The sequence below is a fragment of the Hypanus sabinus genome, chromosome 14 (assembly GCF_030144855.1).
Source record: "Hypanus sabinus isolate sHypSab1 chromosome 14, sHypSab1.hap1, whole genome shotgun sequence".
Taxonomy (NCBI): Eukaryota; Metazoa; Chordata; class Chondrichthyes; order Myliobatiformes; family Dasyatidae; genus Hypanus; species Hypanus sabinus.
In genome coordinates, this window is record NC_082719.1 from 36,606,026 (window position 1) to 36,633,173 (window position 27,148).

The window sequence follows — 27,148 nt, forward strand, 5'->3', positions numbered from 1 at the left end:
TGGCAACAAAAAATGGGCGAAATCAATATAAAAAAATCAAACCGATATTTGAGCAACAGACCAATCCATAAATCACAGGACTTCAGTAACATCCTCCTACAGATCGCGGAAGAGAGATACCATTTGAATGCCGAGGTATTCCTTTGGGAGTATCGAGTGAGAAGCTGGAAACCAGCACTGAACACTCACTTGTCTTCCACATTCGTCTCAATGTTTCAATCTTCCTGGACAATCTTCCTAACCTGAATGATCAGCAAGAAATGGCATTGACCGTTAGCTTCTTCAGCTCAAGGTCGTTTGCCACCTGGAAAACTTGGAGGCAGTGATGTGCCAGATCACTCAATCAACCTTCAAACTGTGTAGATCACAGCCTCTAACAGTACCAGAAACACATTTAAAATAAAAATATGTAGACAAAATTAAATAGTCAACCTTGTGGACTAACTAGAAGATGTTTGTCAAGGTAGCATTGTTCACTGGCGCCATCGGAACCGGATCCAAATAAATCCATCCTTCCTGTTGAACTGGTGATATACTTCCAACTCAGTGCGTTGTGCTCATGATGCAGTTTCTCACATACTGTAGAAATCAAGTGCATTCTGGGTGATAACTATGTCGTACAACGCCACTCAGGCCTCACAAATAAACCTAAGCTTCTAGTATTCGGTTAGTTAAACTCACTTTTTCATTACATCCTGACCTGGCTATCTTTGATTTTCTTCACTGTTCCAATGAAGCTTGAGGAATGTAATCTCATTTTCTGCCTGGAAACATTGCAGCCTTCAGGATTCAATATTAAATTCAACAGCCTCAGGTAACTTGCTTTCTGTTTGTACTTGGACTGGCCAGTTCTGCCATAAGGATATCTATCTGTGAAATTAACTCATTTTTTCCTGCTCCACCAACACTGCCTGATGTGCTGCGCATTCTTCAAAATTCTTTTAGTTTTCTATTCAGCAACACATCTGAACTGCATTCCACAGCTTTTGCCTCTTTTGTGTTCTCTTTCTCTCAAATTCCCTTGTAGATTTATTACTTCAATAACTCCATAAGAATTGGAATTAATTCTGCAATCCTTTGCCCTGTCCTCTTCCAGACTTTGTCCATCAATTTGCAATTTAAATTAATTTATTTACTCACTTATCCAATTCTGATGAAGGGTCTTCAACCTCATTATTCTATTCCCACAGATGTGGCTTAACTTGTTGACACTTTTCACTATTTTCTGTTTTGATTTCAGATTTCCAGTTAGCTTTTGATTTTCAATTGCCTTGCATTTGGTGTTGATCATTAACAATACTTTTGTTTCAGTTAGAGGCTACAAATATTATGTATCTTAAAATGGTTTCTATTATGCCATATTTAATTTCCCCAAACAACTGTCATACATTTGTATAAACAGGAGAATAGGAATTTATGGAACTAATGAAAAATAAAATGTTCTTTTTTTGATGTCTTCCAAAGTTATTGCTTTTGCTCTTTGATGTTTTAATGAATTTTCTCACATCATAACTAATCTTATAATATTAATAAGTAGTTTATATTACAGCTCCTAACTCCAACTGAATTATTGATGAAAATCATTGAAGATAAGCTTGATGTGACAAAAAAGCTATCAACATAATGTATAAGCAAAATCATTTTCTAATGTTCATAGTTAATTTCCATTTAAAAAACAAGAAGTCAGAAAACTAGCTAATAGCACAATATTGTACAAAGTAATAATAATTTACTCAAGCAAGACTACTTAACAAGACTTATTATTTATCCTGGCTTTAAAGCATATTCCTTTCTTTCTTTTTAGCATCATGTGCTCCATATGTAAACAAATAATGCAAATAATGGAGATTTTTGGTGAAATTATTGTTGCACTTATATTTATCAATATTGTTTCCACAGCCCTTCAAAAGGGCATCCATAATACATTGGAAATACACAAGAATATAGATTATTGGCAGTTCAGTGACAGCATATTGATCTTTCAGGTTTACGTAGTCAGCCATTGCAGATCACAAGCTCAAGGTCATGATTTGTCAAATGTCTTGTCTCCAGTTGGATCATGGATCATGACATAGAGCACTTCCTTCTCAATGGTATCAAGTAGGGTGTTCTGTTGATCAATTTAGACAGTAACAACAATGACAGATACATTATACTGTCAGATGTTCAGTTTTAGTTAACTTCAATCTAAGTCAATTTGCTCTGTGCAATTAAAATAATGTGTTCTTGGTCTCCTTGCTAAATCACAGTACCTTTGAAGTATAAAAGTTAATATTTCAGTCTCACAGCTCAAAGAACCCAGGTTTAATCCTTACTACATTTACTGTGTGTGTGTAGAGTTGCATGTTCTTCCTATGATTACATGGGTTTCCCTTGGTGTTCTAATTGTATCCTGCATTCCAGATAATATATATTTGCAATTGTTTTCAGCTCCTAACTTAAATAAAAATGAAATGTTTCAAGAAACTATTCAAGAATCACTGACTAACAGAGATAGGGATAATGTTTCCTTCTAAGCATGAACATACTCTTTAATTTCACTGTTTTCATATACAAATTGATATCAGCATGCATAAATACAATGGAGAAGTACCCTCATTCTGGCACTTCTTATTAGCTTGCTTACTGTTTTCCCATTCCACTCACTGAACTGCCTGATACTTAAGTGATAACCTTCTTCGCATCCACATATCTGTCTAAAGTTCCCAATGATTAAATGTTCAAGATGCTTTTCTCTCAAAAATCAAATGATGTTTCATTATAACTTCAGAATAATTTGCAGTATACCAATCAAGGAGCTGTGGTAAGCTGGAACAGAATTAGTGATTTTCCTTTTGTAGCAACTATAAAACTATTGAACATGTTGATAAGGTGACTAACTCTAGCTTAAGAATTTTGTTACATGGGTACACCAGATTAAGGTGACCTTACTAGAAATCATGTGGTAGTTTCGAGTAAATTTTGTAACAGGTGTCTTGCTTTATATGGAGTTGTATTCACTTGTAGGGAGATGCTGAACCGTATAATAGTGAAGTTGCTTTAAGTTTCTTTATGGACTGGATCATGACTAGTGCCTGGCAGCCTTGATGCACTATAATGTCCAGTCAAAGTATTTGCACTCATTAGCTGCTAAAGACTTGGTGGTTACGGATATACAAGCACTGCTGCTAATTGTTAATTGCTAATGGGGATGAGTATGTTATTCGTTAAGAATCAGACGAAGAAGCCTGATTTTTGTTCTTTCAGTTGAATTAGACTGGAATTACAGCTGTAGTTGGAAGTTGAATTATAGCTATAGGCAAGAGTTATAAAAATTACTTGACTTAATAATTACTTTGTTCTTTTAGCTAAGACTTAAATAAAATTAGTTAATCACACTATTTATGAAGTTGCATCTTTCATTGTCCACATGGTCTCTCAAGAGTGATTAAAGGAAACCAATTCTCTTTCCTGAGCCAAGAGCAGATGTCAGTACTGCATCAGAAAAGGCTTTCATGGAGGTCATGGTAGCCATGAAAAAGTAGGGATATGACTGTTTATGTTGACTCTGTGGCTTCTCTAGATATATTAAGAACAAAAGGATAACAAGGGGTAAAAATTGGTCCTCTGGATGATCAGAGTGGTAAACTATGGATGGAGCAAAAAGAGATGGGGAAGATCTTAAGTGGATCTTTTGAATCTGCATTTAGTCAGGAGTTGGAGACAGAGATTATAGCTGCAAGGTCATGTACCCTGTAGAGATTAAAGAGGAGGAGGTGTTTGCTGTCTTCAGTCAAATTAGGGTTATTAAGTCCTCAGAACCTGTCAAGATGTTGCCTTAGACCCTGTGGGAGACTAGTGCAGAAATTGCAGGGGTCCTAGCAGGGATTTTTAAGCACCCTTAGCCACAGGTGAAGTGCCAAAGAATTGGAGGATAGCTAAAGTTTTTCTATTGTTTAAGAATGGATCTAAGAATAAATAGGAAATTATAGGCTAGTGAGCCTAACATCAGTAGTGGGAAAGTTATTAGAAGGCATTCTCAGGGACCAGCTGCATGAGTATTTAGATAGACAGGGACTTATTAGGGATAGTCAACATGGCTTTGTGTATGGTTAGTCATGTCTAACCAATCTAATGGAGTTCTTTGAGGAAATTACCGGCAAAGTTGATGGAGGTAAGGCAGTGGATGCTGTCTTCGTGGACTTTAACAAGGTTTTGCATGGGAGGTTGGTCAAGAACATTCAGTCACTTGGTATTCGAGATGAAGTAGTAATTGGACTGGACGTTGAGTTTGCGAGAGAAGCCAGAGTGCGGTAATGATTGCCCGTCTGACTGGCAGCTTGTGACTAGTTGTGTGCTGCAGGGATTAGTCCTGGGTTCATTGCTGTTTGCCATCTATATCAATGATTTGCATGATAATGTCCTTAACTGGACCAGCAAATCTGTGGATGACACCAAGTTTGGGGATGTAGTGGACATCAGGGAAGACTAGAAAAGCGGCAGTGGGATCTGGACCAGTTGGAAAAAGGGGCTGAAAAATGGTCGATGGAATTTAATTAAGGCAAGTGTGAGATTTTGCACAATTGTAGGATCATCAAGGGGAGGTCTTACACAGTGAGCATGAAGACACTGAGGTGTGTGGTGGAGATCTCTAATTCCTTGAAAGTGGCTTCACAGGTAGATAGAATTGTGAAAAAAAGCTTTTGGCACATTGGCCTTCATAAATCAATGTATTCAGTGCAGGATTGAGATGTTATGATGAAATTGTATAGGATGATCATGAGGCCTAATTTAGGATATTGTGTACAATTTTCCTCACTGCCTACAGGGAAGATGTAAATAAAATTGAAAGAGTGCAGAGTACATTTCAAGGATGTTGATGTTGCTGGGACTTGAGGACCTGAGTTACAGTGGAAGTTTGAAAAGTTTACGACTTTATTCCCTGGAGACTAGAAGATTGAGGGGAGATTTAATAGAGGTATACAAATTTATGTGGGGTATAGATAGGGTAAACAAAAGCATGCTTTTTGGATGAGATTAGAATTAGATGCCATGGGTTAAGGGTGAATAGTGAAATGTTTAAGCGAAACATGAAGGGGCACTCTCAGAAAGTGGTGAGAGTGTGAAAAGATCTGCCAGCACATGTGTTGGATGCAAAGATGAGTTCATCATTTTAGGGAAATTTCAATAGGCACATTGATGGGAGAGTTATATTCTGGGTGTAGTAGATGGGGATAGGCTGATTAATAGATTGGTATAGACTAGATGGGCTGAAGGGTCTGTTTCTGTGCTGTAGTGTTCTATGACGTCTATGACCAATCTGTTCATTGTCTAGGAACACCCAGGCAATGTTTTGGCCTGATCACTAGCTGTACCACTAAGAGGTACAGGGTGATAGCGGCATTGCAAAATCTGGCTGAAACTTGATTTACACAAGTCTCCAAAGAGTGTAGTGTCCACTACAAGGTTGATCATTGCAAACTGGGAATTACAGACACACTGGACATGACGTTAATATCACTGTTTTGATTGACACCTCAGGCAGACGGGTCTCGTCAGCTGTGGTTGGTGGCTCATCTAGAAAAAGAAAAGCTCTGATTTAAACTTACATTGTCTTGCGGCTATACCCACTCACGGGGAAGACTTCGGGTGTAAACCCTGACAGAAAAACATGGAGCTGGAGTCCTTAAGGCAGTCCGACATTGAGTTCAATGCTGACTGGCAACTCCTGCGATGCTACTGGTACCAAACTGTATCACTCCCTGCCGTTCCTTTGGGCTCGACAGCTGCATGGAGAGGGGAAGCTTGCTACATGGGCAACAGCTTGCTTCCCATATTGTACGGCCCAAGCTTGCATATTGACAGAGGCTCTCTCTCGCTCTCTCACCTGATACTCCGTTGTTCTGTGAGTTATGTTGATGTGTAGAGATTGCCTCTATTTCAGTCAGCTGGGGAATAAATATGCATTGCCTAACTTATGCCTGCTAGTGGGTGAAAGTTGTTTACAGTAAGGTGAATTGCACACAGTTGTGAGAGGCCTAGTTTCGCAATGGACTTATTTCACCTGGCTGGCATTGCCAGTATGTTGCACATTATAGAAACATGCACAAATCAAACCAGATTCCAGGCTTTCCTTAGTGGACTGGTAAGTGTGAAGCAAGGAAAATTATTCATATCGAACAAAATGTGAAGTTGCCCTGTGCTCTGTGCAAACTGCACTTGAGGTCAAAATTCCCAATGTCTCTTTCCTTAAAATTCACACAGAATTTGATATCAGTTCTATTTCTAACAAAATACTCTATCTAAATGAAATTATTTCAAACAAAAAAAGGACATATTTGTAGTTGAGCATTTGTTGCTGGCTTTGAGAGAACCTGTTACAAGCTATAGTTGGAGGATGAGATTCTTAGGGAGTATTCTGAAGTTATGTAAATATAGCAGATATTAATTTAAGAAAGTACCAATCTTCTTTTCCCACTGCAAATTGCAAGCAGTAAACTGAAGTTAAAAGCCCACAGTCTAAGGACTATAGTTCACAAAATTATTATCATAATGTATTTGCATAAGCATGAGCCAATTGTTAAAACAAAGGGGTTTCGTTAATTAACCTGCAGTAATCCTGACAGCTATAGATTTAGGTAATTTGCACCATTGTAAATAACTTCAGTGGATTAATTGTCAAATGGTTCCATTTTAAGTCAGAGACTTAACCTGAAAATACCTCTTGAAATTCTTACCCTTCACAGACATCCAAGAAACAGAAATGCACTGAAGAGTGAATTGCAGAAAAAATATTACAACCCCAGAGCCTCTCTCCTCCTCTCAAACACAAGCAGCAGAAAAGCATCAACCTATTTGCTTGCCCCTCCTCCCACTTGTTCCAGCAGAAAGCACCAGCACCCTCACCACCCACCATGCATGCAATAGCAAAGCCCCAAAGAGACCATGATATAGAGTCCATCAAAAATCACTGTTCAGCTTAAGAGTTCAACATCCCACAGGCTCTCTCTCTCTCTCTCTCTCTCTCTCTCTCTCTCTCTCTCTCACTAACAAGGAAGAGAGATGTATCACTCCTTCCAGAGCAAGAGTGGAGGCCAACAGCTCGTTGTTTCAATGTTACAGTCTGCAGCATCACTTTATCCCCTGACTTGAGAATTGACATTGATTGCTGGAGCGCAGAGGCCTCAGGCAGCCGCACCCATTGTCCTGGTGCTCATATCTCCCATGATGCTGTAACAGAATTGGGTAGTACACAGGGCTATGCAAGGCCGCACCCTGAATTTGCACGTTTTCCAGGGTGTCTGTTTATTATTGTCCTCTCTGCACTTTGTGGAAAATCGAGAGGCAACCTTGCCACTTCTTTAGCATTTGTCTGTTTTTCATGAAGCTGAGTTATGGGCTGGATGCTCAACCCAGCACGGACGGAAAGCGTGCAAAGAGCAAGCCAGAATTGAACCTAGGACCACTCAGCTCAAAGTTTGGTACAGATGCCAATACACCGGCTGGCAAGAGATCACTCCTGGAGAAAATGCCAGGCTGCTTGTCAATGCCATGAAGAACTGCAGCCACCTTGAGAAGGAAGAAGAAAGAAGAGAGGTTAAAGAGAAGAACTTAAACTGCTTCATAGAAGTACTCAAAGAGGTCAACCTCTGGAGCTTTTCTTAAGATATTCAGAGACATCCAGAGGTGTCTCCCTTTGTAGATATGTAATTGTAAGGAAGCATTGTTAACCCAAAGTATTGAAGAAAAAGTATGTAATAAGGCATAGGAGTAGAATTAGGCCAGTGAGCCCATCACGTCTGCTCTGCCATTTCATCGTGGTTGATCCCGGATCCCATTAAAACCCATACACCTGCCTTCTTGCCATATCCTTTCATGCCTTGACTGATCAGGAAACGATCAACTTCCGCCTTAAATATACAGACAGATTTGGCCTCCAGTGCAGTCTGTGGCAGAGGATTCCATAGATTTGCTACTCTCTGGCTAAAAAATGTCCTCCTTACCTCTGTTCTAAAGGATTGTCCTTCAATTTTCAGGCTGTGCCCTCTAGTTCTGGATACTACTACCATAGGAAACATCTTCTCAACCTCCACCCTATCTAGCCCTTTCAATATTTTGTAGGTTTCAATGTGATCCCCACACATTCTTCTAAATTCCAGTGAGTACAAGGCCAAAGCTGCCAAACAATCCTTATATGTTAGCCTCTTTATTGCCGGAATCAACCTCGTGAACATCCTCTAGACTTTTTACAACGATAACACATCCTTTCTGAGATATGAGGCCCAAAACTGTTGACAATACTCCAAGCCTGACTAGTGTCTTATAAAGCCTTGGCATTATCTCCTTGCTTTTATATTCTATTTCCCTTGAAATAAATGCCAACATTGCATTTGCCTTCTTTACCACAGACTCAACCTGTAAATTAACCTTCTGGAAGTCCAGCACAAATATGCCTAAGTCCCTCTGCAGCTCTGATGTTTGAACTTTCTCCCCTTTTAGATAATAGTCTGCACTATTTTTCCTTTTGCCAAAATGCATTATCATACATTTCCCACCACTGTATTCCATCTGCTAATTTTTTTTCCATTCTTCCAATTTGTTTAAATCTTGCTGCAATCATATCACTTTCTCAGCACTACCTACCCCTCCATCTATCTTTGTGTCATCCGCAAACTTTACCACAGAGCCATCAATTCCATTACCTAAATCATTGATAATGTGAAAAATAGCAGTCCCAATACTGTTACCATTGAAACTGTATTGAATCAACTACTTTTACCATTGATCTTAAGGGTATGAAAATGTGAAATTGCCATCAGGTTGGATGCTACCCAGATGGAATATAAGTATAAGATTGGTGTCTCACCTACCACTCCACCAGCCTCTGTGTCCAACAAATAATTCTCCATAACTTCCGCCATCTCCAACGGGATCCCACCACCAAGCTCATCTTTCCCTCACCCACCATTTTCTCCAGGGATTGCTCCCTATGTGACTCACCTGTCCATTCATCATGTCCCATTGATCTCCCTCCTGGTACTTATCCTTGCAAGTGGAACAAGCGCTACCCCTGCCTCTACAACTCCTCCCTCACTACCATTCAGCCCCAAGCAGTCCTTCCTGATGAAGCGATGCTTCACTTGCGAGTCTGTTGGGGTCATATATTGTGTCCGGTGCTCCCGGTATGGCCTCCTGTATAGCAGTGAGACCTGAAGTAGATAAGGAGACTGCTTCGCAGAGCACCTACACTCCATCTGCCAGAAAAAGTGATCTCCCAGTGGCCATCCATTTTAATTCCACTTTCCATTCCTATTCCAATATGTCTATCTATGGCCTCCTCCTCTGTCGTGATGAGACCACACTTAGGTTGGAGGAACAACACCTTGTATTCCATCTGGGTAGCCTCCAACCTGATGGCATTAACACTGGTTCCTCAAACTTCTGAGTAATGAACCCCCCCCCCCCCCCCCCGGCTCCTTCACCATTCCCCTTCCCCCTTTCCCTCTCTCACCTTATCTCCTTTCCTGCTCATCACCTCCCTCCGGTGTACCTCTCCCCTTTTCTTTCTTCCATGGTCCTCTGTCCTCTTCTATCAGACTCCCCCTTTCCCAGCCCTGTATCTCTTTCACCAATCAACTTCCCAGCTCTTTACTTCATCCTTCCTCTTCCATTTTGGGTTTCTCTCTCCCTTCCACCCCCCACCTTTTAAATCTACTCTTCAGCTTTATTCTCCAGTCCTGCCAATGGGTCTCAGCCCGAAGCATTGACTGTACTCTTTTTCATAGATGTTGCCTGACCTGCTGAGTTCTCCAACATTTTATGTGTGTTGCTACCCAAGTTCATGTTTCTTTAAAAGTTGTCATTGTACCCGCATCCACCACTTATAATGGCAGCTCATCCTCTATCCCCACCACCCACTGTGGGAAAGAAGATTCTTCTCAAGTCTCTTGTAAATCAACTCCAGCCTGCCAGAGAGCCTCAACTCACTGTGGCACAATCCATCTCCCTGGCCTACGTTCATTTCTGGAGCATCTGGATGGTATTGTTTACTGATTACAGCTCCACCTTCAGTACCATAACTCCAACTAAAGTCATCACCAAACTCTGGATCCTGGAAGTCAACACCTCCCTCTACAACTGGATCCTTGACTTTTTGGGCCACAGAGCACAATCAGTAAGGATAAGCGGCAACACATCCGCACAATTATTCTAAACACTGCTTACATCCGCAGCCCACTTTTCTAATCCATACAATCAATGCATGGCAAGATTTTGCTTTAACTCCATCTACAAATTTGAAGATGATACCACCTCAGTGGGCTATATCTTAAATAATGATGAGTCAGAGTAGAGGAAGGAGATAAAGAGCTTAGTGACATGGTGTCATGGCAACAACTGTTCCCTCAATGACAACAAAACAAAAGAGCCGGTAGTTAGCTTGAGGAAGGTAAAATGTGTTGCACATGTTCCTGTGTACGCAATTAGTGATGATGTTGAGAGCTTCATGTTCTTAGGTGTGCACATCACTAATAGCATGCCCTGATCTGACCACATTGATGTCATGGCCTAAAAAGCTCACAACACCTCTGCTTCCTCAGGAGGCTAATTTGGCATATCCCCTTCAACCCTTACATATTTTTATCAATGTACCATTGAAGGTTTCCTATCTAGATGCATAATGACTTGGTATGGCAACTGCTCTGCACAAAACTGCAAGAAGCTGCAAAGTTTAGGACACAGCTCAGCATATTACACAACCCAATTTCTCCTTTATGGACCTGTGTTGCCTTTATGGCATTTGTTTAGTTTATAATATTTTAGCTTTAGTAAGTCATTTGTTAGCATTTTTTAGTTAAAGTTACACAGATCACCAGGCCACGCTCCCAGCAGCAAACCAGACCAGGCCCGGTCGCAGAGCCCACTAACCCCAGAGGCAGGGGTGAGGAGACCAACAAACAATGGTGCTTCTACCACCAGCGGTGGGGTACAGAAGCCCGCCGCTGTTGCCCGCCCTACAAGTTCCCAGGAAACGCCAGGGCCAGCCGCTGCTGATGGCTACAGTGGCTGGCCAACGGGATAGCCTCCTGTATGCGTGGGGCAAGTGGTCGGGACGCCGTTTTTTGGTCGACACCAGTGCCGAGATCAGCATCTTACCTCCGACAAGTTACGACACCTGCAACAGGGCACAGGGTCCCACCCTGAGGGCCGTGAACGGCAACACAGTAAGGACCTACGGCACCCGTACGGTGCAGCTACAGTTCGGCTCCAGCCGGTTCACATGGAACTTCACACTGGCCGCCGTAGCCCAACCGCTTCTGGGTGCAGATTTTTTGCGTTCTCACAGCCTACTGGTCAACCTGCCAAGGCAGAGACTGGTCCACGCCGAGACCTTTCAAACGTTCTCCCTGGGTGAAGCCCAGTTGCCAGCCCCTCACCTAGACTCCATCACGCTGTCCGACAACGACTTCACCAGAGTCCTGGTGGATTTCCCATCGGTTCTGGCACCACAGTTCACGGCAGCCATGCCCAGACACGGCGTACAGCACCACATCCCGACCCAGGGACCACCCGTCCACGCCCGTGCTCGAAGGCTTCCCGCAGACAAGCTCCGATTGGCGAAGGAAGAGTTCAAAAGGATGGAGGAATTGGGGATCATATGGCGGTCTGACAGCCCATGGGCCTCCCCCCTGCTCATGGTGCCCAAAGCAACAGGGGGCTGGAGACCATGCGGCGACTACCGCAGGCTGAATGAGGCTACAACACCAGATCGCTACCCTGTGCCGCACATTCAGGACTTTGCAGCAGACCTGCACGGCGCATGGATCTTCTCCAAGGTAGACCACGTCCGGGGATACCATCAAATCCTGATGCATCCGGACTCATCACCCCGTTCGGCCTCTTCGAGTTTCTCCGTATGCCGTTTGGCCTGAAGAATGCCGCACAGACATTTCAGCAGTTAATGGACACGGTGGGACGCGACCTGGACTTCTCTTTCATCTAATTGGACGACGTCCTCATAGCCAGCAGCAGTCGTCAGGAGCATCTGTCCCACCTCCATCAACTCTACGCCTGACTGAGTGAATACGGCCTGACAATCAACCCGGCCAAATGCCAGTTCGGGCTCGACTCCATCAACTTCCTGGGCTACAGGATCACTAAAGATGGGGCAACCCCTCTGCCTGTCAAGGTAGACGCAGTCCACCATTTTCCCCGACCCACCACAATCAAAGGCCTTCAGGAATTCGTGGGTATGGTAAATTTCTACCACTGCTTCCTCCCTTCCGCTGCACAAATCATGCGCCCCCGTTCACCCTGATGTCGGGTCCGGGCAAGGACATTACCTGGGAAGAGGAGTCCGCCGCTGCTTTCATTAAAATTAAAGAAGCCTTGGCAAACGCCGCAATGCTAATGCACCCCAGAATGGACATTCCTACCGCCCTCACAGTGGATGCATCTAACATGGCAGTTAGTGGGGTACTGGAGCAACTCATCGAGGGTCGCTGGCAAACCCTGGCATTTTTCAGCAAACACCTGCGACCACCGAGCTTAAATACAGTGCTTTCGACTGGGAACTGGTGGCACTATACCTGGCAATCTGGCATTTCCAGTACTTCTTAGAAGGTAGGCCCTTCACCGCGTTCACGGACCACAAACCGCTTACCTTTACGTTCACAAAGGTGTCCGATCCCTGGTTGTCCCGCCAGCAGCTCCATCTGTCCTACATCTCTGAATACACGATGGATGTCCGGCACGTCTCGGGTAAGGACAATGTCGTGGCAGACGTGCTCTCTCGCCCTGACATTCATGCCCTTTCTCAAGGGGTAGACTTTGAGGCGTTGGCAGAGGCGCAGCAGGCGGACGAGGAGATCCTGAGTTACAGAACTGCAGTCTCCGGTTTGCAGCTCCAGGACCTCCCTGCAGGCCCAGGTGAGAGGACCCTACTCTGTGACGTCACCACCGGCCAACCCCGTCCCGTCGTCCCGACAGCCTGGCGGTGCTGTGCTTTTGACTCCATTCATAACTTAGCGCACACCTCCATCAGGACAACCGTCCGGATGGTCTCCAGCAGGTTCATTTGGCATGGACTCCGCAAGCAAGTCAGTGAATGGGCCAGAACGTGCATGCACTGCCAGACGGCCAAGGTGCAGCGGCACACCAAAGCCCCACCGCAGCAGTTCCACCCCACCCGCAGGCGTTTCAACCATGTTCACATGGATATCGTGGGCCCCCTGCCAGTGTCGTGTGGAGTGCGGCACCTCCTCACTATAGTGGACTGGTTCACCAGATGGCCAGAGGCGATCCCGCTCACCGACACCACCTCTGAATCTTGCACCCAGGCACTGATCGCCACCTGGATATCCCACTTTGTTGTACCGGCCCACATTACCTCCGACAGAGGCGCCCAGTTCACCTCCAGCCTGTGGTCAGCTATGGCCAGCCTTTTGGGGACTCAGCTGCACCACACAACTGCCTACCACCCACAGTCGAATGGGCTAGTGGAACGTTTCCACCGTCACCTAAAGTCGGCTCTCATGGCCCGCCTGCGAGGAGCTAACTGTGTGAACGAGCTTCCCTGGGTCCTACTCGGCATCCGCACGGTGCCCAAAGACGATCTGCACGCCTCGTCGGCCGAGTTGGAGTACGGTGCACCCCTGTTTGTCCCCGGGGAGTTCATACCAGCCCCAAGGGGGCACGATGAAGAACCCGCAGCAGTCCTGGGCAGACTATGCGAGAGGCTCGGCAATCTGGCCCCCATGCCCACTTCGCAGCATGGGCAGAACCCGACCTGCGTACCCCAAGACCTGCAGAACTGTACGTTTGTGTTTGTACGAAGGGGCGGGCATCGGCCACTGCTACAGCGGCCCTATGTGGGGCCGTTTACGGTAATCAGGAACAACAGGTCCATGTTCGTGCTGGACGTTGGGGGGAGAGAGAAGGTTTTCACATCGGACCGACTCAAACCGGCCCATGTGGACGTGCCGCAACCGGTCGAGTTTCCGGCACCATGGCGCAGAGGCCGACCTCCCAAACAGGGCCAGGCCCAGACTGTGGACATTGGGGGGTGTATCACCGGTTCTGGGGTGGGGTTATGTGGCGACCCACTTCCTAGCACACTCGAACCGGCTCACAAATAGCCAGCGCGCCGGCACAAAGGCCAGTCCCAAAAGGGCGCCAGGTCTGCTTCACCAACCAAGGGAAAAGCCCGCGCGGGGCTGTGAATACGTGCCCCCTACAGCATCTGCGCCCGGGGAGGGCGGGATCAGGGAGGCTTTAAAGCGAGATCCCGAAGTTCGAATAAAATCTTTTTTAACTGCAGTTTACCGACTCTGTGTCGTCATTTCAGCGCTGCGTGTAGCACACCGCTACAGCAGTACCAATATCGATACATCTTTCCCTTCACTCCTTGAACCCAGGGGTTCAAGTTTCAGAGTCCCCTACACAGGGAAAAGCTTACTGGCAATCGACCTTATCTGTATGCTTCATGATAGACAGACAGACAGACCCGAGAGAAACTGGGTTTCATTACAGTAGCACCAACCAAGAATAGTGTAGAAATATAGAAATATAAAACCATAAATAATTAACTAATAATAAGTAAATTATGCCAAGTGGAAATTAGTCCAGGACCAGCCTAATGGCTCAAGGTGTGTGACAGTCCGAGGGAGGAGTTGTAAAGTTTGATGGCCACAGGCAGGAATGACTTCCTATGATGCTCAGTGTTGCATCTCGGTGGAATGAGTCTCTGGTTTAATATACTCCTGTGCCTAACCAGTACATTATGGAGTGGATGGGAGTCATTGTCCAAGGTGGTATGCAACTTGGACAGCATCCTCCTTTCAGACACCACCGTCAGAGAGTCCAGTTCCACCCCTACAACATCACTGACCTTACGAATGAATTTGTTGATTCTGTTAGTGTCTGCTACCCTCAGCCTGCTGCCCCAGCACACAACAGCAAACATGATAGCACTGGCCACCACAGACTTGTAGAACATCCTCAGCATCATCCGGTAGATGTTAAAGGACCTCAGTCTCCTCAGGAAATAGAGACTTTATAAACTTTATGAGGTCAACCTTCAACATCCTTTGCTCCAGGGATAACAGTCTCAGCCTATCTATTCTCTCATTACAATAACATCCTTTTGAAAATTTTCCACACTATGTGATGAAGATAAAGTATTAAAGCTACATTCTACTCAATGTGCAGTCTCACCAATGTATTGTACAGCCGTGTCTAGTATAGCAACTGTTTTATTCCGTACCCTGAACAATGAAAACTCGCATACCATATGGCTTCTATGTATAGAAATATAGCCGATATGAGAGGACTGCATTCCATCTCAGGGAAAGGTTTATCCAGGTCTCTAGATGGAGAGTTTAAGTGAGTTAGCTGCCTCAGGTAGATGCTGGGTCTCCAGGAATGACTGCAGTAATGTTCTTGCATCTGGTGTCTGACAGTAACCTTGCTGTTGCCAGTTATCTGCTTATGCCAGACTGCTGTTGCTTACAGTAACATAATGAGATCTTAACTGGAGCACCTTGGTCAGAACTGCTCACCTCACTTTCAATGCCTTCTGCAGCTTTTTCTACCATAAGTGAACAATTGCCCACTAACTTGTCTGAAAACAGTGGAGAAATACTGTTGTGGGAGAAAAAGGCACAAGGGAGGCGAGATTCAGGTCACTTATTGAATAATTAAATATTTTTGGTCTCAATTGGATGCATAAAAATGCACAAACTTATTAATCACTCCTCGTATATCTCAGTCTTAATTGAGTGACCAGTTGTCCTGAGTTAATGCCCCCATGCCAGGACTTTGACTGAGTCACACAAATTCTGGAATTTTTTTATTCAGCACAAATAGACATGGAGGGGAGACAAGGTTTTTCCAAAACTCTAATTACAGAGCTTTATACCTTTTAATGGCAGATGATTGAATATTATTTCATAGCTATAATGCACACTTTGCTTAAATAATTTGAGTGCCTAGCAAGCCTGGTCAGCTACTCAATCATCTCCAATCTGGCTGATTGTAATAGTGAAAATATTTGCAGCCATTGGCAATAAATATAGCATTGTGATGCCTCGGTTATTGAAGCTGAGTTATGGTGGACATTTATTTGTCAACTTTTAGAGAAGTTCATGTTCGAATTACAGCTATGTCTACATTATAGCTGTCCATGGGCACATCAACATTGTGATACTCTGAAGCCCAGAAAAGGGTGCATTGAAGTGAAACAAAAAGTGTGTTGGCTGGGTGGGACTTATCCTTGATTATCCTGGCAGCACTGCTCCAACAGCATGTGGTGTAAAGTGAGTCCAAGGATGGAAGATTCGTTTGTGTGATATGACGGGCTAGGTTCACGATCTTCTGCAGCTTCTTCTGGTCTTGGGCAGGACAACTTCCATACCAGGTTGTGATGCACCCTAGAAGAATGCTTTCTACAATGCACCTATAAAAATTAGTGAGGGTTTTAGGGGTCAGGCCAAATTTCTTCAGCTTTCTCAGGAAGTAAAGGTGCAGGTGGGCCTTCTTAACAGTGGACTCTGCTTGGTTAGACCAAGTCAGGTCATTTGTGATATTCACCCCGAGGAACTTAAAGCTTATGACCTGTTCCACCTGTGCACCACCGATGTAGATGGGGTCTTGCGGTCCACTACTCCTTCCGAAGTCAACAACCAATTCCTTTGTCTTGCTGACGTTGAGGGATAGGTTATTGTCTTTGCACCATGCCACCAGGTTCTTAATTTCCTCTCTGTACTTGGGCTCAACATTACCCAAGATGCGGCCTACAATTATGGTGTCATCAGCAAACTTATATATTGAGTTCGATGGAAATTTGGCTACACAATCATGGGTGTACAGTGAGCACAGCAGGGGAGGCCACAAACTTATCAATCACCCCTGCAGTGGACCACCTTTGGAGGTTCAAGATGCTGACTTCTTCAAAGAAGGATCTGTATGCTCCACAACCACTGGACTAAGTGTGTACATGTAGGAAAAATAAATATGCCAGGTTTTCTAAAGTTGACTCCTTCTACCTTAGGCCATGAACTTATCAATCACCCCTCGTAAAGAAGCTTTTTCCTTGTAAAGTTGTGAGCTTTTGGACTTCTCTGCTCCAGAAAGGTGAACAGGTAGAGTCTTAATGTATTTTCAAGATTGATTATTTTTAGATTTTATGGGCATCAGGAATTATGGAGGAAAATTATGTAGTTGAGGGCATGATCTTAGTGAATGGCAGACCAGGCCTGAGAGGCTACATCAGTTGTTTCTTATTTCCTCTATCCCTAAACCTGAATTTGATAACAGTTTGCAGGTACAACATTTACAAATATACTTTATCTGGCAACGAAGACACAGTACAAACAATATATGTGCATTTAAAAAAAGCACCGTCATGTTTGACAAGTGATGATGGATATAATGAAATTGTGCTCAAAAGAATAATTCGTTAATACTTTGGCAAGACATGACAGTGCATAGAATCGGGTTGTACTTTGAGCTGAGATTATATCTACTACTTTCATTACTCAGAGAAGATTGCTTTACTTCTAGAATGTGCCCTACAGAGTTAGTTCGGTGCCAAATCTTTCAAATGTGTTGACAACATTACAACAGTTCTGAAGTTTATTGTGGTGCCTGCACAATGCCACTGTCTATAACTGAACATCAGCCAAACAGAAGAGTAGCTTGTGCACTGCATGGCTCCCATTAATGTTTTTGAGTTTCACTGATGTGTTTGAATGATACATGGAGAAAGCAGCAGTTCCTCTGTAATCTGATTTCTTCAGAGAGCTTACAATACAATCAAGGTCATGTCATTGATGCAATTTCACCTCCAGAATATAGTTCATGGCTTTTTTTTTAAAGTGTGTGCTATAGCACATTGTTGCATCTTTAGGCTCTTGAAAGTAAGTGGATTTTGCTGCTCATCGGAAATTGCAAAGTGAAGGCAATAATCAGTCCTTCATCTCTACTTGATCCATCTCTATAAACAAACAAGCTCATATATGGTTCATTTAATTACTGTACATTGGTAAAACTTAAAGATTTGTGACCAAAGCTGTGAATACATGCCAAAGTTCAATGTAGATATTTACATTTATTAAATATATGTCACCATACACAACCCTGAGATTCATTTTCTTGTGGGCATATTCAATAAATGTGTAGAATAATAACCATAACTGATCAAGGAAATACTGCAGCAACTGGGGCATTCAACCAATGTCCAGAAGACAGTGTAAATACGAAAAGGATGAAATAATAATAATGAATGAATAAGCAATAAATACCAAGATCATGAAATGAAGAGTCCTTGTAAGTGAGTCCATTGGTTAGAGGAATATTTCAATAATGAGGCAAGTGAAGTTGAGTGAAGTTATCCCCTTTGGTTCAAGAGATAGATGCTTGAGGGGTAGTAACTGATTCCTGAACTTAGTTGCATGAGTTTTGAGGCTCCTGTACCTTCTTCCAGATAGCAGCAGAAGGCATGCCCTGGGTGGTGGGGGGTGGTGGGGGGGGGGTGGTCTCTCATGATGGATGCTGCTTTCCTGTGACAGTGTTTCATGTAGATGTGCTCAATGGTGGGAAGGGCTTTACATGTGATGGACTGGGCTGTATCTGTTACTTTTAGTAGGACTTTCCATTCAAGGGTATCGGTATTTCCATAACAGGCCGTGATGCAGCCAATCAATATACTGTCCACGGCACATCTATAGAAGTTTGTAAAAATTTTAGATGTCCTGCTGAATCTCAGCAAACTCCTAAGGAAGTAAAGGTGCTGTTGCACTTCCTTCATAATTTGCAATTAAGTGCTGGGCCCAGAACAGGTCCTCTGAAATAACACAAAGGAATTTAAATTGCTGATCCTCTCCATGTCTGATCCTTTGATGAGGACTGGCTCATGGACCTCTGGTTTCCTCCACCTGAAATCGATAATGAGCTCCCTGATCTTGCTGACACTGAGTAAGAGGTTGTTGTTGTGGCACCACTCCACCAGATTTTCAATCTCCCTCCTATATGCAGATTCATTACTACCATTGATTCTGCCTACAGCGGTGGTGTCATCAGCAAGCTGAATAAAGTATTGGAGCTCTGCTTAGCAACAGAGTCACAAGTGTAAAGCGATAAGACCAGGGGGATAAGCTCACTGTTTTGTGGTGTACCTGTGCTGATGGGGATTGTGGGGGAGATGTCGTTGCCAATCTGAAGTGAGTGGGCTCTGCAAGTACAGAAATCGAGTAACAAGTTACACAAGGAGGTATTGAGGCCAAGGTGTTTGAAGCTGTGGTAACTTCTACTTTGAAAAAGGACCACTCGACAACTTCATGCCCAAAAGGAACCACTTTATCTGGGACGGCAAAACCAATATTTACATACAGAGGCTTCCACTAACCCATACAACATGGCAAAGAAACTACATACAATGCACACCGGAAGTAAAACCCAGAACCAGCTTCTCTTTAAAAACAGCTTCCCACAGCAGGAGTATTGCTATGTTACCATTATCCTAATTACTATTAACTTACTTTTATTAATGCTCACGTTACAACAGAAGCTTATTGAGTAGTATTGAAGGGCTGATGGTATTGAAGGCTGAGCTGTAGTTGATAAAGAGCATCCTGATGTAGGCATCTTTACTGTCCAGATGTTCCAAGATTCAGTGAAAAGCCAATGAGATGGCATCTGCTGTGGATCTGTTGCTCTGGTAGACAAACTGCTGCAAATCTAAGTCGCTTCTCCGGCAGGGGTTAATATCTTTCATCATCAGCTTGTCAGAACACTTCACCACTGTGGATTTGAGTGCTACTGGGTGGTAGTCATTGACACAGATTCCTTATCATTGGTATAGTTAAAGCCTGCTTGAAGCAGGTGGGTACTTCAGACTTTTGAAACAAGAGGTTAAAGATTTCAGTGATCTCAAAGATCTCAGCTGGTAAGACCTCAGACAAAGTCAGGAATCAAAAGGTTGAGTATGGTGTGACTAGAGTCCTGAGCTGCATATATTTCAATGCAAGAAGTACCATAGGAAAGGCGGATGAACTCACGGTATGGATCAACACTGGGAAATATGACATTGTAGCCATCAGTGAGAGCTGGTTGCAGAAGGGGCAGAACTGGCAGCTCAGTATTCTGGGGATACATTGTTTTAGCTGTGACAGAGTGGGAGAGGTTAAATGAGGAGGGATTACTAGTCAGGGAGAATGTCACAGCAATGCCCTGTCAGGACAGACTGGCAAAATAGACTAGTGAGGCATTATGGGTGGAACTGATTAATAAGAAAGGTATGACCACGTTAATAAGCCGATATGACAGACCACCCAACAGTCCTAAAATGGTGATCTATATGTGGAGCCAAAACAGATAGAGGAGATCTCAAATGAATTTCCTTGCACCTGTATTTACTGAGGAGATGGATGCAGAGCCTATAGAAGTGAGGCAAAGCAACATCAACTTCATGGACTCTGTACAGATTACAGAGCAGTAGGTGTTTGCTACCCTGATGCAAACCAGGGATAAATCCGCAGGGCTTGACAAGGTGTTCCCTTAGATCCTACAGCAGGCAAGTTCAGAAATTGCTGGGGCCCTAACAGAGATATTGAAATCATCCTTAGCGACAAGGGAGGTACCGGAGAATCAGAGGATAGCCAATGTTGTTCTGGTGTTTAAAAAAGGCTCTAAACATAAACCAGGAAATAATTGGCTGGTGAGTCTGACGTCAGTTGTGGAAATGTTATTGGAGGTATTCTGTGGGACTAGATACATATTTGTATAGGCATGGACTGATTAGGGACAATCAGCATGGCTATCTGCATGATAGGTCATGTCTAACCAATCTTATAGATTTTTTCAAGGAAGTTCCCAGGTAAGTGGATGAAGGCAAGGCAGTAGATGTTGTCTACATGGACTTTAGTGAGGCATGACTTCAAAGGGAAGGCTGGTAAAGTAGGTTCAGTTGCTTGACCTTCAGGATAAGATAGCAAATTGGGTTAGACATTGGCTTTGTGGGAGAAGCCAGAGAGTGGTATTAGATGGTTGTCTCTCTGACTGGAGAGACTAATAGTGAGTCACAGGGATTCGTGCTTCATCCTTTGTTGTCTGTCATCATTATCAATGATCTGGATGGTAATGTGGTTAACTGGACCAACAATTTTGTGGATAACACCAACATTGGAGTACAGTGGACAGCGAGGAAGGCTATCACGGCTTGCAGAGGCATCTGCATCAGCTGGAAAAAATGTTCTGAAAAATGGGAGATGGAATTTAATACAAGCAAATGTGTGGTTATGCACTTTGGCAGCACCTACCAGGGTAGGACTTACCCAGCGAATAGTAGGGCACTGAGGAGTATGGTAAAGCAAAGGTTCATAATTTGTTGGAAAGTGGCGTCACAGGTAGACAGAGCCCTATTAGAATTTTGTAAAGATCCGTCTCCAAGAAGAATACTGTGGATAGTGGAAAGAAGACAAAGTAAAGTGTTGTCTCTAACAGAGGAAATCTGCAGATGCTGGAAATTCAAGCAACACACACAAAATGCTGGTGAGGCCAGGCAGCATCTATAAGGAGAAGCACTGTCGACGTTTCGGGCTGAGACCCATCATCAGATGCTGCCTGGCCTGCTGCGTTCCACCAGCATTCTGTGCGTGTTGCTTAAAGTGTCGGCTCACTGGATTAATGCTGGGTCAAGAAGTTGAAAGACTAATAGTGCAGACTGAATTCTGGCAGATTGTTGCACCATTGAGCATTCAGTCCCCACAGAGCTCAGCTGCTGAGAAAGGCTTTATTGAAAGATGATCACTACTAATATTGTATCTAATGAAGCATAGATATTCATACTGGTGTGGCAACTGCTCGTACTGTGCATACGTTTCAATGCCTCATCTATAAATGTTGCTTATATTATGTGCATTGTGTGAAAAATTCTCCTGGTATAACATGATTGCAGCTACACAGAGGATGATATTTTTGAATTGAAAATTAAAGCCTCATTGCTCTGGACCATGTAGTTGCAAAATATTTAGGCTCATGCCGTATTGTATTGGAAATGATTGAATCTTCTTCCTTTATGTGCTCAATTTTCGTTTTACCATTTTCATCCCAGATTTTCTTTTCCTTTCAATATTTCTCATAATTCAAAGTAAATTTATTATTAAAGTACATATACTGTATGCCACTATAACTACACTGAGATTCATTTTCTTGTTGACATTCACAGTCGAACGAAGAAATGCAATAGAGTCAATGAGGAACTACACAAAAAAAATTGACAAACACGTGGGTGGAAGGTCATGTTTGACAAATCTTATTGAATTTTTTGAAGAGGTTATGAGAAAAGTTGATGAGGGTAAAACTGTGGATGTTGTCTATATGGACTTCAGTAAGGCCTTTGACAAGGTTCCGCACGGAAGGTTAGTTAGGAAGGTTCAATCATTAGGTATTAATATTGAAGTAGTAAAATGGATTCAATGGTGGCTAAATGGGAGATGCCAGAGAGTTGTGGTGGATAACTGTTTGTCAGGTTGAAGGCCAGTGACTAGTGGTGTGCCTCAGGGATCTGTATTGGGTCCAATGTTGTTTGTCATATACATTAATGATCTGGATGATGGGGTGGTAAATTGAACTAGTAAGTATGCAGATGATACTAAGGTAGGTGGCGTTGTGGGTAATGAAGTAGGTTTTCAAAGCTCACAGAGAGATTTAGGCCAATTAGAAGAGTGGGCTGAATGATGGCAGATGGAGTTTAATGCTGATAAGTGTGAGGTGCTACATTTTGGTAGGAATAATCCAAATAGGACGTACATGTTAAATGGTAGGGCATTGAAGAATGCAGTAGAACAGAGTGATCTAGGAATAATGATGCATAGTTCCCTGAAGGTAGAATCTCATGTGGATAGGGTGGTGAAGAAAGCTTTTTGTATGCTGGCCTTTATAAATCAGAGCATTGAGTATAGGAGTTGGGATGTAATGTTACAAATGTACAAGGCATTGGTAAGGTCGAATTTGGAGTATTGTGTACAGTTCTGATCACTGAATTATAGGAAAGATATCAACAAAATAGAGAGAGTACAGAGAAGATTTACTAGAATGTTTCCTGGGTTTCAGCTCCTAAGTTACAGGGAAAGGCTGAACAAGTTAAGTCTTTATTCTTTGGAACGTAGAAGGTTGAGGGGGGACTTGACAGAGGTAGTTAAAATAATGAGGGGGATAGATAGAGTTGACGTGGATAGGCTTTTTCCATTGAGAGTAGGGGAGATTCAAACAAGAGGACATGATTTGAGAGTTAGGGGGCAAAAGTTTAAGGGTAACACGAGGGGGAATTTCTTTACTCAGAGAGTGGTAGCTGTGTGGAACGAGCTTCCGGTAGAAGTGGTAGAGGCAGGTTCGGTATTGTCATTTAAAGTAAAATTGGATAGGTATATGGATAGGAAAGGAGTGGAGGGTTATGGGCTGAGTGCGGGTCAGTGGGACTAGGTGAGTGTAAGCATCGGCATGGACTAGAAGGGCTGAGATGGCCTGTTTCCATGCTGTATTTGTTATATGGTTATATAGTTAACACCAAATGTACAAAAGGAGACAAACTGAAAATACAACGGCAACAAACAAACAAGCAAATAAATAAATAAGTCACCTAACGTAGTTGTAGAGTCCTTGAAGTTAGTCCATTAGTTGTAGCTACAATTCAGAATTAGGGTGAATAAAGTTACCCTGGCTAGTTGAGAAGCCTGATGGTAGAAATAGAGAACCTACAGCACAATACAGGCCCTTCAACTCCATTTATCCATCCAGGGGTCTTTTAAAAGACCCTTTCGTTTCCGATTCCACCACCACCACCGGCAGCCAATTCCACACACTCACCACTCACTGGATAAAAATCTTACCCCTGACATCTCCTCTGTACCTACTTCCAAGCATCTTAAAACTATGCCTGCTCATGCTAGCCATTTCCGCCCTGGGAAAAAAAAAACCCTGACTATTCACATGATCAATGCCTCTGATTATCTTGCACTCCTCTATCAGGTCACATCTCATCTTCCGTCGCTCCAATTGGAAAAGGACGAGTTCACTCACCTTGTTCTCATAAGGCATGCTTCCCAATCCAGGCAACATTCTTGTAAGTCTCCTCTGTACCCTTTCTATGGTTTCCACATTCTTCCTGTAGTGAGGTGACCAGAACTGAGCATTGTACTCCAAGTGGGGTATGACCAGGATCCTAAATAGCTGTAACATTACCTCTTAGCCATTAAACTCAATCCCACGGTTGATGAAGGCCAATGCACCATATGCCTTCTTAACCACAGAGTCAACCTGCGTAGGTAGCAGCTTTGAGTGTTGTATGGACTCGGACCCCAAAATCCCTCTGATCCTCCACACTGCCAAGAGTCTTGCCATTAATGCTATATTCTGCCATCATATTTGACCTACCAAAATGAGCCACCTCACACTTAACTGGGTTGAACTCCATCTGCCACTTCTCAGCCCAGTTTTGCATTGTATCAATGTCTAGCTGTAACCTCTGACAGCTCTCCACACTATCCACAACACCTCCAACCTTTGTGTCACCAAAGGGTAATAAATTTTCTTGAACCTGATGGTGTGGAACCTAAGGTTCCTGTACCTCCTTCATGATGGCAACAGCAAGAAGAGAGCACGGACTGGATGGTGAAGGTCCTTGATGATGGATGGTGCTTTCTTGCAGCACTGCTCCTTATAGATGAGTCCAATGCTGAAGAGTGCCTTGCCAATGATGGATGGGTTGTATCCAAGTTTTTTTTGTAGGCTTTCTCATTCCTGGGCATTGGTGTTTCCAAATCTGGCTGTGAAGTAACCAGTCAGGATACTCCACTGTGCATCTATACATGTTTGTCAAAGTTTTAGTTGACAAGCCATATCTGTGTATTCAGTTTGTAAAATAACTTCTATTGTTTTTTCAAGAGGGGGAACGGTCAAAACCTTTTGTATGTCAAAGAACTAATGTCAGTTATGTCTTTAGCTTGAATAGATGCAATACATAGGGATTTTCAGAGTAATAGTTCCAAGAAGGCATTTGAACAATGATCAGAATTTTTGTATACAGGTATTCACCAGAATGCAACAGAGTTCTGTTGTTTAGAACTGCTTGTAACAAAGAGGAGGTGGATAAGCTCGAGGCCTGGTGCCAGGCAAGTAACTTCTTCCTCAATGTCAACAAAATGAAATAGATGAGTACTGGGTTCAGGAGAACTTGCACCATTCACACCCAGGCAGCACAGCAGTGAAAACTGGAAGCAGTTTCAAACTTCTAGAGTGCTTATCTTGCACAACCTCTTATAGAATAAAATTTTATTGTCATTGTTCAAGACAACACGATTACGGTTCATGATCTCAGAACACATCCTGCATGATCAGGAAAGCCCATCAACATCCCTACTTCCTGAAGAGACTGAAGAGAGCTGGACAATGCATATCTATAGTACAATCACATCCTTCTACAGATACACGGTAGAGAGCATCCAAACATATTGTATCACTGCATGGTACGAAAACTATACTGCAGTGTAAGTGGGCAGGAAGGCTCTACAACTGCCCAACACATCATCAGCACCAATCTATCCACCATCAAATAAATACATACAGAAAGGTGCCAGAAAAGGGCCAATGATATCGTAAAGGATCCTACCCACCCTACCATGCTCAGTGACAATACAAACAGGTCAAACATTTAACTATTGTGATTTTGGACCAACAGAGGTAAGTATTTGTTGAGAAGAGATCAGCACTGCTTAAACAAGAAGCCAGTCATCATGATGTAGAGTTAATCAGATAAATTACATTGTAAGGACAGTGAATCATTCAGTGAATTGCTACATTCAGAACCAGTCAATCAACATAGCAGAAGTGGAGGAAGTTGATTGTTTTGCCAGTGTCTTAGGCCTGGTTATTGTAATTCTATTCATATTGATTTGGTCTAACCAGAGAATTTTATTTTGCAGGCTTCTTATGAAAAATGTTCCTCCTTTGGTTCCTCCATGGTTTGGGAGGGTTTAAAATAATTTGCAAGGGGGATGGGACCCGGAGCGATAGAGCAGTGAAAGAAGTGCATGGAGTAAAGCCAGATATAACATATAGAGAGGCTTTGAGGAAAGAGAGACAGAATAAAGGGTGTAAAGGTAGTAAGGTAGAAGGGCTAAAGACGCTTCAATGCAAGAAGCATCAGGAACAAAGGTGATAAACTGAGAGCTTGGATACATACATGGAAATATGATGTAGTGGCCATTACGGAGACTTGGCTGGCTCCAGGGCAGGAATGGATTCTCAATATTCCTGGATTTCAGTGCTTTAAAAGGGATAGAGAGGGGTAAAAAGGGAGGATGGGTGGCATTACTGGTCAGGGATACTATTACAGCTGCAGAAAGGGTAGGTAATGTAGCAGGATCCTCTTTTGAGTCAGTATGGATGGAAGTCAGGAACAGGAAGGGAGCAGTTACTCTATTGGGGGTATTCTATAGGCTCCCTGGTAGCAGCAGAGATACCGAGGAGCAGATTGGGAGGCAGATTTTGGAAAGGTACCGAAATAACAGGGTTGTTATCATGGGTGACTTTAACTTCCCTAATATCGATTGGCACTTGATTAGTTCCAAGGGTTTAAATGGGGAAGAGTTTGTTAAGTGTCCAGGATGGATTCCTGACACACTATGTTGACAGACCGACTAGGGAGAATGCCATATTAGATCTAGTATTAGGTAACAAACCCAGTCAGGTCACAGATCTGTCAGTGGGTCAGCATTTGGGAGACAGTGATCACCGCTCCCTGTCCTTGCGTTATCATGGAAAAGGATAAAATCAAAGAGGACAAGAAAAATTTTAATTGGGGAAGGGCAAATTATGAGGCTATAAGGCTAGAACTTGCAGGTGTGAATTGGGATGATGTTTTTGCAGGGAAATGTACTATGGACATGAGGTTGATGTTTAAGGATCTCTTGCAAGATGTTAGGGATAAATTTGTCCCAGTGAGGAAGATAAAGAATGGTAGGGTGAAGGAACCATGGGTGGCAAGTGAAGTGGAAAATCTAGTCAGGTGGAAGGAGGCAGCATACATGAGGTTTAGGAAGCAAGGATCAGATGGGTCTATTGAGGAATATAGGGTAGCAAGAAAGGAGCTTAAGAAGGGGCTGAGAAGAGCATG